Below are 15740 nucleotides of genomic sequence, written 5' to 3'. Positions count from 1 at the left end.
TAATGCCTCTCATTCCTGAGATTTGTGATGTGACTGTATTGATTATTAAACACTCTCTTGCTGTGTTATAGAGAGTGAAGAACAAGTTAATGAGGGTATATAAAATAATGGCGAGTTGCTCGACTGATAAAGCTAGGCACTACCGATCCAGCCCTTCCTCTCTCAGGAAGCCTGGAAATTGAATCCGCAAAGCTTCGTTCATGCGTTGATATTAAGACAATCCTGCAGATCGAGTCTATGCTTAGGATAGGTTGTTCAGCATTCAAGCCACAACAGCACATGAGTCCATACCTTACTGTAAATTTATTTCCAGGGCATTAAACAAATAGAAAGCACATGTCCCCCCCCACCTTGTAGGTTCAAGTCTACGGTGGAGACTTGAACCCGTAACCCACCAGAGACTTACCCACTACACTACGCTACTCTGCACCCCCGCTCACATGCTGCTAAGGACAGCCACAGAGCTAATCTGAAAAACTGTGATGTGCTGGGTCAATGCGCTCATCGGAGAATACCAAATTATCATTAACAATTAATTTCAGGGAATCTTCACTTACCTTCAGTGCTCCTGGTCCATACAGATTGCATGAGTTTAGTGATGTTTAAATTCTACATTGGATTGAGAAAACTGGAATGGAAGTACACTAGCTGACATGTATTATTTAAAAATGAACCCAGGGAAATGAATTGCTAAGCACCTCGAAGACTATCATCATTTTTTAAAGACTGGCTTTTTTATAATCAGCAAGTGCAACTGATACCTTTTTTTCAGAAGCTGCTGTATCTGCTCGTGTTTCTCTCATAATAGACCAACACACCAAAGAGAGGATCTGCAGCCCAGAATCAAATGAATTCGCCTGAGATTGAGACAGAGCTGCTGCAATGAAACTGTGAGACAGGATCAAAGGCTACACTCAGTTTCCTGTTTTCCACCATTTGTTAGGAGATAGGAGATTCGTCCAGGCTTTGAGCATGAAATTGAAATTAGCTTGGTTCAAGCACATATGAGCAATCGCCATGTCACTCCTATGGATCAAAGTCAGCTGGAGATGAAGCATCTGCTTAATTACATCATTTGAAAAAAACAGCGCATTCCTGGAATACATTTTACAGTATACTTATAATCAGAAAACTTTTCAATGAAGATGTTATTACGGTCTATTAACCATGACTTGCATGCTTTATATGTTACAGAACAACATATTATGAAACACTTGCTTTTAAAGAGGCCAGCACAGCGGTGCTGGAGTTAACACTTAGTTGGTCTTGGGTTGGGTCTTAGGTTAACCCCATATCCACCTGTTTTAGGTTCTGGTTGCTCTGATTTCCTCCCACCTTCCATACACATGCTGGCTTGGTTACCCGGTGTCTTTAAATTGCCAACCAAGGCATAATTCCACCTTGCGCCCTGTGCTTCAGGGATAGGCTCCAATGTATCCTGACCAGCAGCCTTCTGATCATGGATGGTTGGGTTAATGCTTGAATGGGGTGTCAAAGTGGCGCGGTACTGAGGCCCTGAGTCCAATTCCTGGGGTGCTGTCTGTGTGGAGTTTGTATATTCTCCCCACGTTCATGTGGGTTTCCTCTGGGTGCTGTGGCTTCCTCCCACAGTCCAAAGGCCTACTGGTAGGTGAATGGGCTTCTGGGAAACTTGACACTGGTGTGAGTGTGACAGTGTCTGTGCCTGCCCTGTGATGAACTGGTGTTTCATCTGGTGTGTACCCAGCTTGTGCCTGTTGCTTGCTGGGATAGTCTCCACCTCCCCCATGATCCTGAAAATGGATGGATACTTTAATGAGGGAAATTGCTACTACTGTACTCAATCTTTGGTTATTCTTCTACACTTTAAATAGAATATAATTTCAGCTCTTGCTGTGACACTTACCAGGAATAAACAGCTTTCTGTTGATGGATGGATAAGCCTAGTTGTCATTGTAATGTACTCCTTCCAAATTATCTTCAGCCAGAACCATTAGCCAGTACTCCCACATTTTCAATCTTGTTTTCCAAATAACGTAATGAAAGTGGACTATCTGACAGTAATAAAAATAAATATTTATGTGCACAAGGAATTTACTCATTCAACAATCAGTTACTTCAAACCAATCTTTATTTAATAACATTAAATTATTTGTAAAAGCTGTTTGGGCATGTGGAAATCCAGAAACTAATATCATCTTTGGCAACAAAGAAATCAATTAACTAGGGGCAACTGTAGAGCAGATGTTAATGTTCATGAGTCATGGCATATACTGTAAAGTTTCTCATTCAGGTGGAAATATAGGATTAGAGGTCAGCTTCTTGAAACAGGGTGACAGTGTTAACAAGTTTTTGTTAAGCATACAAGAACCAATGCTCTGTTTGTTAGATATGAAACAGTTATTAAGTAGTAATGATAATTATATTTATTTTAGACTTAGATATAAAAGTACAATGGACACTTGTAATTTCTCACTTGCAACCAATGTGATCTGAGGATGTGTACGTTTGAAAGGAATTAATGTTTGTAAAACCTGTGAATATGTTTTCAGTGAAGTGTGTGTACAGGGTGGTAGTTAATGGAAAACTGATTGGAAGGACTTTGCCTGATTCTGACCCATAAGCAAAGGTTAAGGAGTGGTAGCAATCTTTCCTCTAGAATCTTTAAACCTGTGTGAAGTGTAAAATAAGAAGTAATGTCAATTACTGTTTTCTGCAATTCCTAATGAATATCCTACATTTCTTGTTTTTATTTAGGGATATGAGATGTAATATAGATACATGTTTAAAAGACTAAATGTATACTTTATTTTTTTACATTTTTATTGCTGATGAACTACATATGGATTACATCTTTGGAGAATTCTTTACAACATGTGACATTATATAGTACAATATGTAATCCACAGTTCAATCAATGCTCAGATCTTTATGATATTTTACACTTTTCTGAGTACTGTTGTAGCTATGATATTCTTTCTAGTATTAAACATAATACATAATAAAATGTATTTGTTTACTTCAACACCCTCATGTTTTATCATATTCTAAATATATACGTACAGCATACAAACATATCTTTTTTATTTGGTTCACTCACAATTTTGAGAAAATGTGTCTGAGAATTTGAGAATTTGTTTTGAACAAAAATCTACATACAGGCACAATAAACTTAAACGCAAACATTCTAAGCAGACATCTACTTATAAGTACATTTTCTACATTTTCTAGATGTTACAACTCTGGACAAAATGAAACACTGCTAAATATATCTTGGAAAAATAATTGGCAATCACATGTTTGCATTTACATTACATTTCTCAGTAACTGTACTTGTTCCAATTCTAATACAAAGGACAACTGTTACACTAAAATTTGAGCAAAAATGCCGAGAGACTTTTGAATCATCTTGCGAGGTTGATCTTCCTTTGTATATGCTGCCATGAAAAGCTGGAACTGCATATGAACCAAGCTTCAGAAAACAGATCAAGTGACTAACAGTTTAACAGATGGAATCTTAGCTGAATACATAATTATTGGAAAAATAATAAAAAAGTAGTGTAGATTTTGAAAAACACTGGTAGAAACCATACATTGTACTGCCTGCATTTATTTTTTTCCATGTAAATGAGTTGGTATCTATTTATAATTTACGTAATACATTTAATTGTGCATTGAATGACATCTGTAGTCAATTTATACACCCTGTGTTTAGCTCTCTCTTTTTCTGTGGGAAATGGCATGGATTAAATACACATTGAAATATGCCTGCTGTTTTGCTTGCTTTCTTATGCCCCATTGCTGTGTTGTTAAGCAGTCACATACATGATGGATGCCTGTATAATTCTGAGCAAGTGTTGTCAGGAAGTCTAAATGCAAAATGATGCACTTTAAGGCTGTGAATAATACTTTTGTGGATTGTCACATCATTGTAGCTATTCTTTCCTTCATTCTTTTTTTACCAATTCCTTCCTGAAAGTACTGAATAACTACATGAAAATTTTTTTTTTAAATATTAGAATTAGAGACACTAAGGTTGATGAGGACAGCTTTTCTAAGCTTTGCAACAAGTTAGATTTACCACACTCTTTCCTGAATGATATCTAATTATATTGTTTAACTCTAATTACAACGTTAATAAAGCTTGGTAAATCAGGTTCCCTCCTTCATATTTTCAAGATAGATGAGATGAATTATTAGATAGAGTTTACAACTATATATATTATCTGCGTTTGATGAAATTGATGTAATTAAGAGATACAGTAGATCTCCAGCATAAATAGTGACTGCACTGTACAAACTATTGGCAGAATATGTTATTGACAATATAGACACTTTGATTAAATTCTTGTGCAGGCAGAGCATTGTTGTGTGTAGGACTATAGCTGGAAAATAACCCACTGGATCACAGCCCACCAGGTAAACACTCAGTGCAATATTAACACATTGCGGCGCCCTCGACTGGCGTTGCGGCTGAAGAGCGCCCAACTGAGGTGCGCGGCGAGGGGCCGGATGGGAGGAAGAGCCAAAGGCGGGACTGAGGGCTACTGGCCATCTGGTGCGGTTGCACACTGTTGTGGGCTGTTGAGTTGTAATGTAAATAGTTTTCCCCAGTTTACACCCTTTTATACCTGTGCCCACTAAACCACCCTATACCTATGTACCCATACCCCAAGTGTGTTGTACCCTGGTTACGCTGTCTTTGTCTCCCATTGTCTTTGGTGCTGTGCTGGCAATAAAGAGCAGCTTCCATTCTAAGAAGAGCCTGAATTCCTGTCTGCATCCTCGCCGACCCTGTCTTGCTACAATATAAAATATGCATCGTTACACACTTTCATTACTGTAACACGCTCAGCTCTCACTGGCGCGGTCAGGCTCTGCAGGGTTCTGAACACATACAGCTCCAGTCCCTAGACAGCAGACTCTGCCACACCAGAACTCCAGGTTCTCCGTAGCAAGAGAATTCTGCACAGTATCAGTGATGAGTACAGCCCGGCTCTGCCCCAGCCAAGATTTGATCATGGTCACTAGTGGGCTGTGACCAAACATAACACCATTTCCCTGCAAGCAGAAACTTTTGGTAAGCCACAGGACCGAGTCCTCTGTTTGGACAGCGTCCTACCCTGTCTAGATTTTTGAATGAGACATCACTCTATACCATGGTCAGAGCACTGGTTACATAACTGCATCCTTAACCATGTTAATGTGGTGGGCCTTTTTTTCCAGGGGTCATGTACTGCTGGGCTTTGTTGCACTCCCATATATTGACAGCAGGACATACTGACTGACAGAATTAATACGCATTTTTAATCCTCTCTTGAAAAAAAAAACATTAACTAATGTCTCTTTCAAATCTTAAAACAGAGAACAAAGTATGAATTAATAAATAATAAGTAAATAATCCTTACACTTATATAGTGCTTTTCTGCAATCTCATCTCAAAGCACTTTATTCCCCTCCACCACCAATGTGTAGCACCCACCTGGATGATATGATGGCAGCCTTAGTGCGCCAGTATGCTCATCACACATCAGCTGTTAGTGGGGAGGAGAACAGATTAGAGAGAAGCCAATTTATAGATGGGGAATTTTAGGAGGCCATGATTGGTAACGTCTGGGGGGAAATTAGGCCAGTACACTGGGGTAACACCTCGAATCTCTTTGAAAAACACCCTGGGTCCTAATGCCCACGGAAAATCAGAACCTCAGTCTTACATCTCATCTGAAGGACGGCACCTTTTTACAGTATGGTGTCCCCGTCACCATACTGGGACATTAGGACCCATACAGACCTCAGGGTGAGCGCCCCCTGCTGGTCCCACTAACACCTCTTCCAGTAGGAACCTTAGTTTTGCCAAAAGGTCTCCCATCCAGGTACTGACCTGGCTCACACCTGCTGAGCCTCAGTGGCCTGCCAGTTGTGATATAACTGCTGCCATAATACTAAACTATACAGTTGTACATGTGTATTTAACAGTCTAAAATGTTCGTAGATAATAACTTGAAATCAAAGGCCAAAAAGTGCCCTGAGCACTTGAAGTTGGCTTTAGAGTAAGATGTAATTTATGGATGTAGAGCTGACAGGAACAAATGACTTTTGCATTAGTCTATGAAGGAAATTTGGTTTTGAACATGAATATAGAAACAGTTATAATATGTACAGTAATACTGAAAACAGTAATAAAGAGCAAGAGCATCGTGCAGTTTTGACAGCTTCTAAGCAAGTATAATTGTCATAAAATGCAGTGACAATTATACTTGCTTTGAAATAAAGCAGTGTGACAGTAGCTTTTCCATGAATGTTATTTGCAAAGAAAAAATAATAATTCCTCTGTTCCCTTTTATAAAGAGCTGGTGATAAAAACTGTGTTGTGAGATACGGTGGTAAAGTACAGTGATCGGTTTCTACAGAATGGATGTTAGATGTACCGAACAATATAAAAAATATTTTTCTCCAGTAATATAAATCACTGACATCTCATTTATTTACTTTGAACTCTAATCAGATTGGCTCTGGCCTCAGAATGGTAGCTTGTAGGATTTGTTGTGGGGAGCATATGTTGTTATTTCACGTCAAGGCCTGCATTTTCACTTTAGCGATAAAGAAGAGGAAATCCGGTTAATAGAAGAAGAATCAATCACAACTGATGCTTGGATGACCATGTCTGCAGATCTGTTCATGTGACTCTGTTACTTAAGGCCCACCTGAGAGTTTATAGCAGCTGTACAGCACTCTATTGCAGTGCCTGGGTGACCCATGCTGCAGTATGTAGAAACATTCTTTTCGGGAATTAGGGAAAACATTATGGCATGTGCAAGTGACAATACAAGTAACATGGTTGCTGCTGGAAACACGTTTCACTTGCACTCTGCAGCTGTGCTGTAAATGGTGTAAGGTGCTTGGTAGCTGCTTGGTGGTTTAATACTGTGGTAGCACCACTGCGGCTTGAACACTGATTGGGGCAACAGTTTAAAGCACCTTTGCATTCTCTAATCCATTACTGCTGAACTTGATGGAACAGCATTCCGAAAGGCTGGACTAGTCAGTGTGGTTCTGAGTGGTTGACAGGTTATCAGAAGCATTAGGGGGCTAGGAAGGAGAGATTCAGACTGTGAAGAAATGGCAGAAATGGCTCATACAGTAAATATACTAGATGCCTTTCATTTACCTCTTACACATAATGTGTTCAGAGCAGCAGGTATCAATCTTTTTAGTATAACCCATTGCATGTGAGCTGATTATAATTCACTTATTTACACTGAAGGCTGGTTCTGCTATTGTCCGTGATTTCAAGACCGCCTTGTTCAGTGAATTCGCATAGAAGATTTTGAAGCAGACAAAACGGACATTGGGCTGGTACTCAATTCATGATAAAAGGGTGTTCTATTTTTTTTTCACCTCACACATGCAAAGTAGTATCTACTGTAAAGTACAGGTTGAGCCTGCTGAGATCGGCTGCCACAGATCATGGTTTAGCAACACAGAGCCCGTGTCCAGAGACATTGGATACTGCATCAGTCTCTTCAGTGCTTTCTTACCTGCTGGACCATCGGTGGTCTAACAAGGGCATTGCAGTTTCAGAAAACAAAGCCAAGCAAATCTGCTTTCAGCATTTTCCCCATAACTACTAATTTGTTGAAATATTAGAATTTGCATTTAGGTGAGTGTGTTAATGTATTCTGGGCCTCAAGCCTTAACTACACCAAATCAACCATTCTCTACAGGTCTTCAGTTTTTAATGGCTTATATATAGCCAGGACATTTTCTGGGTTGTTGACCATAAGTTGACCATAAGAACTGTCTCCATAGATAAAAATTAATGTGCAATTACAATGTACATTTACCCCCTAGAATCATCTGTTACTCCATCTTTCGGAGAAAATAGAAATCCAGGTTGTGTTGATGAATCTCAGTAAGATATTCCCAATACCCTCCTTACCTGCATCGTCTAATATGAGTAGTAGAAGAAACTCTTCCCAATCAACACTACAGTATATAAAAGCACCCATTTTCTGACATAAACAAGCACTGCACAACGAAAATGCAAGAACTAAACACCAAAGGACCTACACATTTCCCAAAATACTGTCTCTGACCATTAACTTCTACCACAAATAAGAGCTAGATTTAAGGTGGGTTTTCTTGGCAACAAGTCTTAAATAGAGAGCTGGAAGACTAAAATAAACCCAGTGTTTTCAAACTCCTATTCTATCTCTCAGTCTTTTCATTTAACCTGTCTGGTTAATTTTGGATTTCAGAAAAATTCACACTCACAAGATCATCATTAGAGGATTCACACTTGGAGCTCAATTCAAATTGTTAAAAATTTTAGTGCACAACCAAAACTCTGCTAAATGTAATTTATTATCAGTTTACTACAGGCCAGTTACATGGGATTTTATTTAGTATGTAGCCTACAATTCTGTAGCAGAATTTTGTCATAAAATTCACATCTTGTGTGTAAATTCCAAAAGATCTAAGATACATGATGAAAAATTAAGTGGTAAAGCATCAAGGTGGGACCATGGTGTTGTAGAGTGGCTCAGGATCTGGACTTGTGTAATATAAAACATGTGGGTTTTAATCATAAATGGGTTACTGTTGTTATACCCTTAAATATAATATTGTACCAGGCAAAGTACCTTAGTAATATACACTTCTGTATAAATAAATGGGTGAAGTCACTTTGAAAAACATTACAAAATGTTTTGTAAAATACTACAGTATATGCTTTAGTTATGCTTTATATTGGAACTGGTTGTTGTTTAAATTAAAAATGTTTAAATAACAGCTTAGAACATCAGTGATAACAGTAACCAAGAAAAAGTTCAACAAGTGGCACGAGAAAATGTCTTAATAACCTTTATGTTTTCTGTGGTAAAAAGAGAAAGTTTTGTATTTGTTCTTCACTTAAACCTGCATTTTGTGTGATGGGTAGATACATGATGTTCTTAATTGTTTGAATAATGGAGGAAGTGAAGTCCATAATTCTACCGAACATGTGCAGGGACAGTAGCCTGCATGGTAGATATGTCTGTCAGCACAACAAACATACATATTGGTGAGAAGAAAGCTGAAGTGGAAGCCATACAGGTTTGTTGAAGTGAACCCATCCTTGACATACAGCAGATTACTTTTTTACTTTGCATTTTGATAATATAAAGAATAAAGATACACCACACACTGTATGCTATCTAGAACTTGTAAAAAAAATGACATGAGTTTTCCAGCACCATGTAATTTAAAGGTTTTAAGTTGCGCTCTTATGGGACATATTGAAAAGTTCTTTGTTGCCAAATGCTGGAAGGCTTTATGGAGAGTTTAAAGCCTTCTGGGAGCCCATACAGATCTGTTCCATTCAGACCAGCAATGCGGCTTCTGCAGGATCCCACACTGAGGGATTAAGTCCCATTCAGCAAAAAGTAACTATTTTCAGCGGAGCGAGACCATTTAGTGATGTGATTTCAAGGGGAGAAATTTATATCTGCTGACAGTGCTTCTGCAAAAGCGAAGAATACAGAGAAAGTACAATGCACACAGGGAAAAGAAGCATATCTTCCTAAATACAGTAAGAACATTAAAAAGAAGAATCCACAAAAAAGTATTCTTAAATACGCCCTCTCCAAACAGCCATGATCCATTACCCTCCATCCATCCATTTCCTAAACCCTTTTATGCAATATTGGATCACAGAGGAGCCTATCCCACCCAGCAATGGGTACAAGACTTGGTTACACCCTGGACGGGATGCCACACCAGGCACACACAGACACACACACTCACGCAAGGGCCAGTCTTCCCAGAAGCCAAATGAATCTACCAGTATGTCTTTGGATTATGGGAGGAAAACGGAGCTCCTGGAAGAAATCCACTCAGAACAAACAAACTCCATGCAGAGAGCACCCCAGGAATTGAACCCAGGGCCTGAGGCGCAGTGCTAACCACTGTGCCACCATGCCACGCAACTGCCTGCCATGTATTCACTTTTGTATCATACTACGTACTTTTACTTTCTTTGGTTCAGTGAAAAAAACATTAGTAAGTGTTTATTTTTGTATTGTAGAGGATGGATAGCTTTCGATCAATTTACAGAAATTCATGTCGTTTTCACATTCAGTTGAATTTGTGTGGTGGAACTGTAACGTGCTGCACATCGGGAGCTCCAGTGAAGTCACCTTGGAAAATAACATCATGAGAAATTTTTATGAAGAAAGACGGTCCGGTCAATCCCATCATAGTCCAAGAACACGAGACAAATATTGCTAATAATGCCTACAGTCTTTAAGTTTTTAAACAGACATTTTTGGGAGGGTCAAATTTTTATCTCACTCACTTCCTCTCTACTACGTACTGTATACAGTACATATATCTCATCTCTTCAGCCCCCTTTGTGCATCTTTGCTCACACCCTTCCTTCCACCCCATTTTTACCTGAGCTGTGAGGGGGTTCCTTGCTTGTTCCTTGCTTGGCTTGTTTCTTGCAAGTGAGGGGGTGTCCTGTTAGCATCTTCCTTACGGTCAGGTCACAGTTCCCAAATTAATTAGGTCACATTAATTAGGATTTGTCTGAACCACCAAAATGCATTAGGGCGATTTCTACCCCATTATAGATGGCATACCTCCTAATAGCACCTCACTGAGTGGTATTAGTAAATAGATACCTACAAATACTAGTTTTGAGGTTTTAATGGACCTTGACTAATATTTCATTCCCACTACCTTGATACTCCATAAGGCTGCTTTATGTAGGTACAAGAGAGTTTTAAATAGGGATTCTTACAACTGCAGCTCATTAGGGTAGCAACAGGGCCGGAATTTGGTGTCTGTAGGCCCTAGGCACTTTCACTCTGAAATGTGTAAAAAGACGGGTGAACGCCAATTGAATTCCGTCGACTGACATGATGCACTATAAACTATTCTAATGCTAAACCACGTGATTGATGGAGCGAGTTGAGCGACCATCACTTCGATACTTCTAGTTTCTAGAACAGCCGCTACTTAGCATATGATTATTGATTTGGAGCACCTAGAGTCGATCACAAGCATGTTGTTTTAGCTCGTTTTTCGTTAGTCACTAGTGTTTCCTTCCTACGTAGGCCCTACACTTTCGTAGGCCCCAGGCACTGCGCCTACAGTGCCTAATGGGAAATCCGGCACTTCATGGCAGCTGTGGTTTCCCAGACAAGCACTAGCTGACAGGCTATCACAGCAAGGCTGCCAAAGGTGCTTCCACCAAATATTGACTGTACATACCTGTATGTAATGGTACACCTTTATGTAATAATGAAGAGAGAATTTATTCTGATTATGTCCCCTCAGCTAGTATTACACTAGGGACTACTAGGAGACCACTCAATTCTTTAGACGGGGGGTTCACAAACTACAAGGGCCTTGAATTGGGTGTGCAACCACTGTGTCAATGATACACAAAGGATATTGCATTTAGATCAACAAAGTTTATTTTCAACAGTCAAAATACAGGTGTACAAACTAGTATCTCTTCACTAATAAAATGCACATTACCATATCACTTCAGTAGGGTTACTAATATAAGCAACAGTGATAATAATCATTGACTGGTGAGCTAATACACGAACACGAACACATATCAAAACAGCTAAAATCCGAAAATACCAACACAAGGAGCACTTTGCAGAGTGGAAAGCAGACAGGAAATAATCTTTAGCTTTAACAAAGGCTTACGCCAATTAAACTAAGCTATCTTCTTTTTGTGCTGCTTAAATGAAGTCCATTAAAAAAGTAGATTGTCTTAATGAAAGAATAACTAATAAAATGACAATGTGCCCACTTCCAGGATTGCAGGTGTACAAGAAAATTCCTCTCTCTGCCTCAGTGGCTGCTCCACTTAAGGTGCTCTTGTCTTCTTAAGGCAATTAGTGCAGCAGTAGCAATCGTCAACTATTATACAGAAATTAGTATACAGTCAGGGTGGATGTGTGGGGTGTGGACCAGAAATAGAGGGACAGAAAGAAAAACAAAAGAATAAGAAAAAACAGCAATTCCTGACACTTGCCAATTAACATACAATTATTGTCCTATGAGTCACCATGCAATTTGCATATAATTGTTTTCCTAGGCTTATACTTGTCACACTTATGCAATCAACATATTTTAATTTTTTATTTTTAATTGCAGTTTTGTGTGACATTTGTCTTCTTTCATCCAAAAAGTCTTTAGTTTGAGCACTCAAGGTTTGATTCAATTCATGCTCTGGAAAAATTTGTAATTAATCAAAATAAGATATCATTGTAAAGGGGTAAATATGTTTGACAGTAACTATAGACTTACTGTATATCCTGTTGATTCATAACATTTACAAAAAACCTTTATTACATTAGTAACTGTAAAAATAAAGTAACTAATAAGCATTATTGTGTACAATATAATTAATTAATTATATGTGTATGCAAGATAATACTCAGACACAAAAGCTGACAGTCTGTACTTTTGCCTTATATTTACTATATCTTGCGATCCCAAATAAAAAAAAAATGTAGCACAATCAGAAATGTCATTTTACTGTTCCGATACCTATGGTTTTCACTGTTGTCTAAATTCAAGACTGGGCAACCATCTGACAAATCACATTGAATGTAGACAAGTGTAGGGTTTTGCATGTTGGTAGCAAAAACATACACTATAAATGCAAAATGTGAAACATGCCGCTTATAAAAAATAACATAGGTGACGCATAATTTACATATTGATGGCATTATGAGCAAGCAATATAAAAGACAAACAAAATATTAGGATATATAGTTAAGATATTTTAGTTTAAATAATTCACTAGTAAGACCTCATTTACTGTAGAGTATTGTGTGCATTTTGGGCACCACTTTAGTGAAAACCAAGTGAGATACTCCTTTAGTACAACTACAATTTTCCTTTTATGATCTAGTAGTGTATCAGCTTTTATCTCAGATACTTTGTACCATTTTATTTAATTCTAAATGGTTCTTTTGTCAGTACAGTACTGAAAATAATTTATTAATTTTTTAGTCTCCCCGACAATATTTCTTTCTGTCTCTTTCTTGGTCTTCTATCCTTTTTATCATTTTTAACCTCTGCTTATAGTTCACTGAACTCCTTTAATTCTTTTCTTTAAGTGGGTCCTTCAGTTCTTTAATCATTGTATGAAGTTCCTTTTTCTCCCTTATAGTTGTCAAGTATTAAAGAGACAGATGAGAGGAGCACTGAGGAGAGTTATGTGTGAACATAACTGACACACCCTCGGCTCCTCTGCCACTTATACAAAGTTTAGTTTAGGCAAGAAAAGACAGCAAAGCCATTTAACTCTGTAGCCTTTGTTAGTAACCAGGATGTGGCTTACTGTGCTATTCTTAAAAATAGATTTCAGATATTTAACTCTTATGTGCCTTAGAGGCTTTCCTGGAAGTCTAACAAAGAAGGAGTGTTTACTTGTGACATAATGCACCTTGCAGAACAGCATTTTTAAAATGCAAACATTTTCACAGTGGCAGCAATATACTGTAGTAACAGAAGCAAATTTCCCTTCTATTTTGTGTTGGTGTCGTACTACAGAAAACAAATTACACCATTACTAAAATAATACTAATATTCCAAAAAATCACATTACTCTTTTCACTGCTTTAAGATATAGTTCTTCTACAAGAAGCATTATTTAAAGTCAAGGAGTCTGTAAAGTTGCAGTCCGTTGTGTTCGATACAATCAATGTAATGCAAATGGAGGTGTAAAATGTTAGCTTCTGTTGGATGTTATTTCTGGTATACAGAAAAAAAAAAATATTCAAAGCATATGAATAACTCAAAGCTAACCTGAAATAATGTTTTCACATTTGTTTGGCAAATCAGTTAAAATACGCTGAATATACCAGGACAGTCCAGCAAAGAAAAAGAACCGGAGACGAATACACTAGCCGTGTTTTATGATCACCCCACACTTAAAAACACATCATGTCCGGAAATGCACATTTGAAGATACTGTATATCCCCCCCTCCTTCCCAAGACAGTTTGAAAAAAATTCAAATATTTTTGTGGTGCAAAACACTGTCTTTAAAAAAAATGGTCTCATCTTTGGAGATATTCTCTACTGTTCATTATGTTAGATAGCTGCAGAACAATATTTCAATCATGTTGTTAAGTAATAGATATGTGTATTGGAGACTAGGAATCTAGGGATCTGTGGAATCATTTATGGCTTGAGGTTGACTCTGCCTATAAGAGTTAAGGGGTTATTTCTTTCTCTTCTTCGAAGAAGGAAACATCTGTACAGAACTTTATATCAGCAGATTCCTCATGTGATGCCTGCATGCATGAATGAATAATCAAACAATCAAACAAATAAAAAGCTTTTTGAGCACAAGCAGCTTCTGTCTGGCTTGGAGGGTTTTTCTCTTTCTACGCCTGGCTATTTCCAAAGTGCTTTTTTTTCCCCCTGAAAAATAGCTTTGATTCCAGATATCCAGATTTTGTTATAGGCAGTAGACAATATACTGTCTGCAAAGTTCGATTACATTTCTGCAGATAAAGCGACTTCGATCCAAGATTTTAAATTGAAAGTTTAGAGTTAAGAAAAGCAATTCAAGATACAGATATGGATTAATAATATTATATATAATATAATAACATAATATTTGGATGTTGTCAGTTCTGAAATAAAATAAAAAAAACATTGCTAATCTCAAAACACTTCAGCACTTTACCTACTGTATAGTACGATAATATTATTTCCTCTTCTTCTGAGTTATAAGATGTCCTTTAAATGAGTTTGCAGATTTGTTGCTGTACTGAATGAGGAAAGTTCTGGCAACTCGGTCTTATGGACACTGATGTCTCAGAACAATGCTTTGACTTGTCCAGTTCCTTTGTGTATATTCATTTTGTGTGTGTATCTGTTCATAAGTGTGGAATACAATACTAGGCACAAGGTTTGCTTTATGCACATAATCCAGTGTAAATTACACTCAAGCAGAAACTGTGGCACATTCCTTTTCTAGTAGTTCCACTTGCTGTGGTTATGGTTTCAGCTGCATCGATTTTGTTTTACTGATAAAGCTTGAAAACAATGTGAGTCTGAATTCCACATGGGACTCAAATTGAGACCACAGTCAGTGGATGCAGGCAGGCTAGAAAGTGTGATTGCGCCGGGCTGGATCACAATGGGAGGTAAACCCCAATCATTTATAAAAGGTAAATGCTGTCAGGATGTGGGGCGTTTAAGGCACTGCGCTGCAGGTGTGATTTATGAGTTGGCTGCCTGGTTATAAATCAAACCCTTTGTTTCAAACGGCACTGTATCAACACTCTGTATAATTTTACCTGCAGAAAGTGCATTATAGCAAAGAGAAAGAAAAAAAAACTGATGGACTGGAAAGCAAGAGAACTGGAACCTGAAAGAATGTAGCAGGTAACTGGACTGAGCTCCAGTTCAGTCCATCAATGAGTTGTCCAAACCAATTTAAAAAAACAGGAGTCATGTATCTGTCTGAGGAACCAGCTAAAACTGGATTTGCTCTTGAATTACACTCCACATATGATGGAGTGATAGGTGGCAATTCATTGGTGGGAGTTGGAAGTACATTCACAGTATCAAGGTCTTCACATTTTTATTTAAAGTCCTAAGTTTTCTTGAAGCTGATGATTTCATAATAGTTTCCGAAGAATATTATAGCCATAATTTAGAACATTATTAATTTAATCTACATGTTCCAACTGTGCCATGTTTCTGAACTGTAGTTTATTTTTGTTTATAATGTGC

Source organism: Atractosteus spatula, chromosome 2 (genome assembly GCF_055471065.1).
Source record: "Atractosteus spatula isolate fAtrSpa1 chromosome 2, fAtrSpa1.hap1, whole genome shotgun sequence".
NCBI lineage: Eukaryota > Metazoa > Chordata > Actinopteri > Semionotiformes > Lepisosteidae > Atractosteus > Atractosteus spatula.
The sequence above is the reverse complement of the archived record's forward strand: the minus strand, read 5'-3'. Positions refer to the sequence as shown.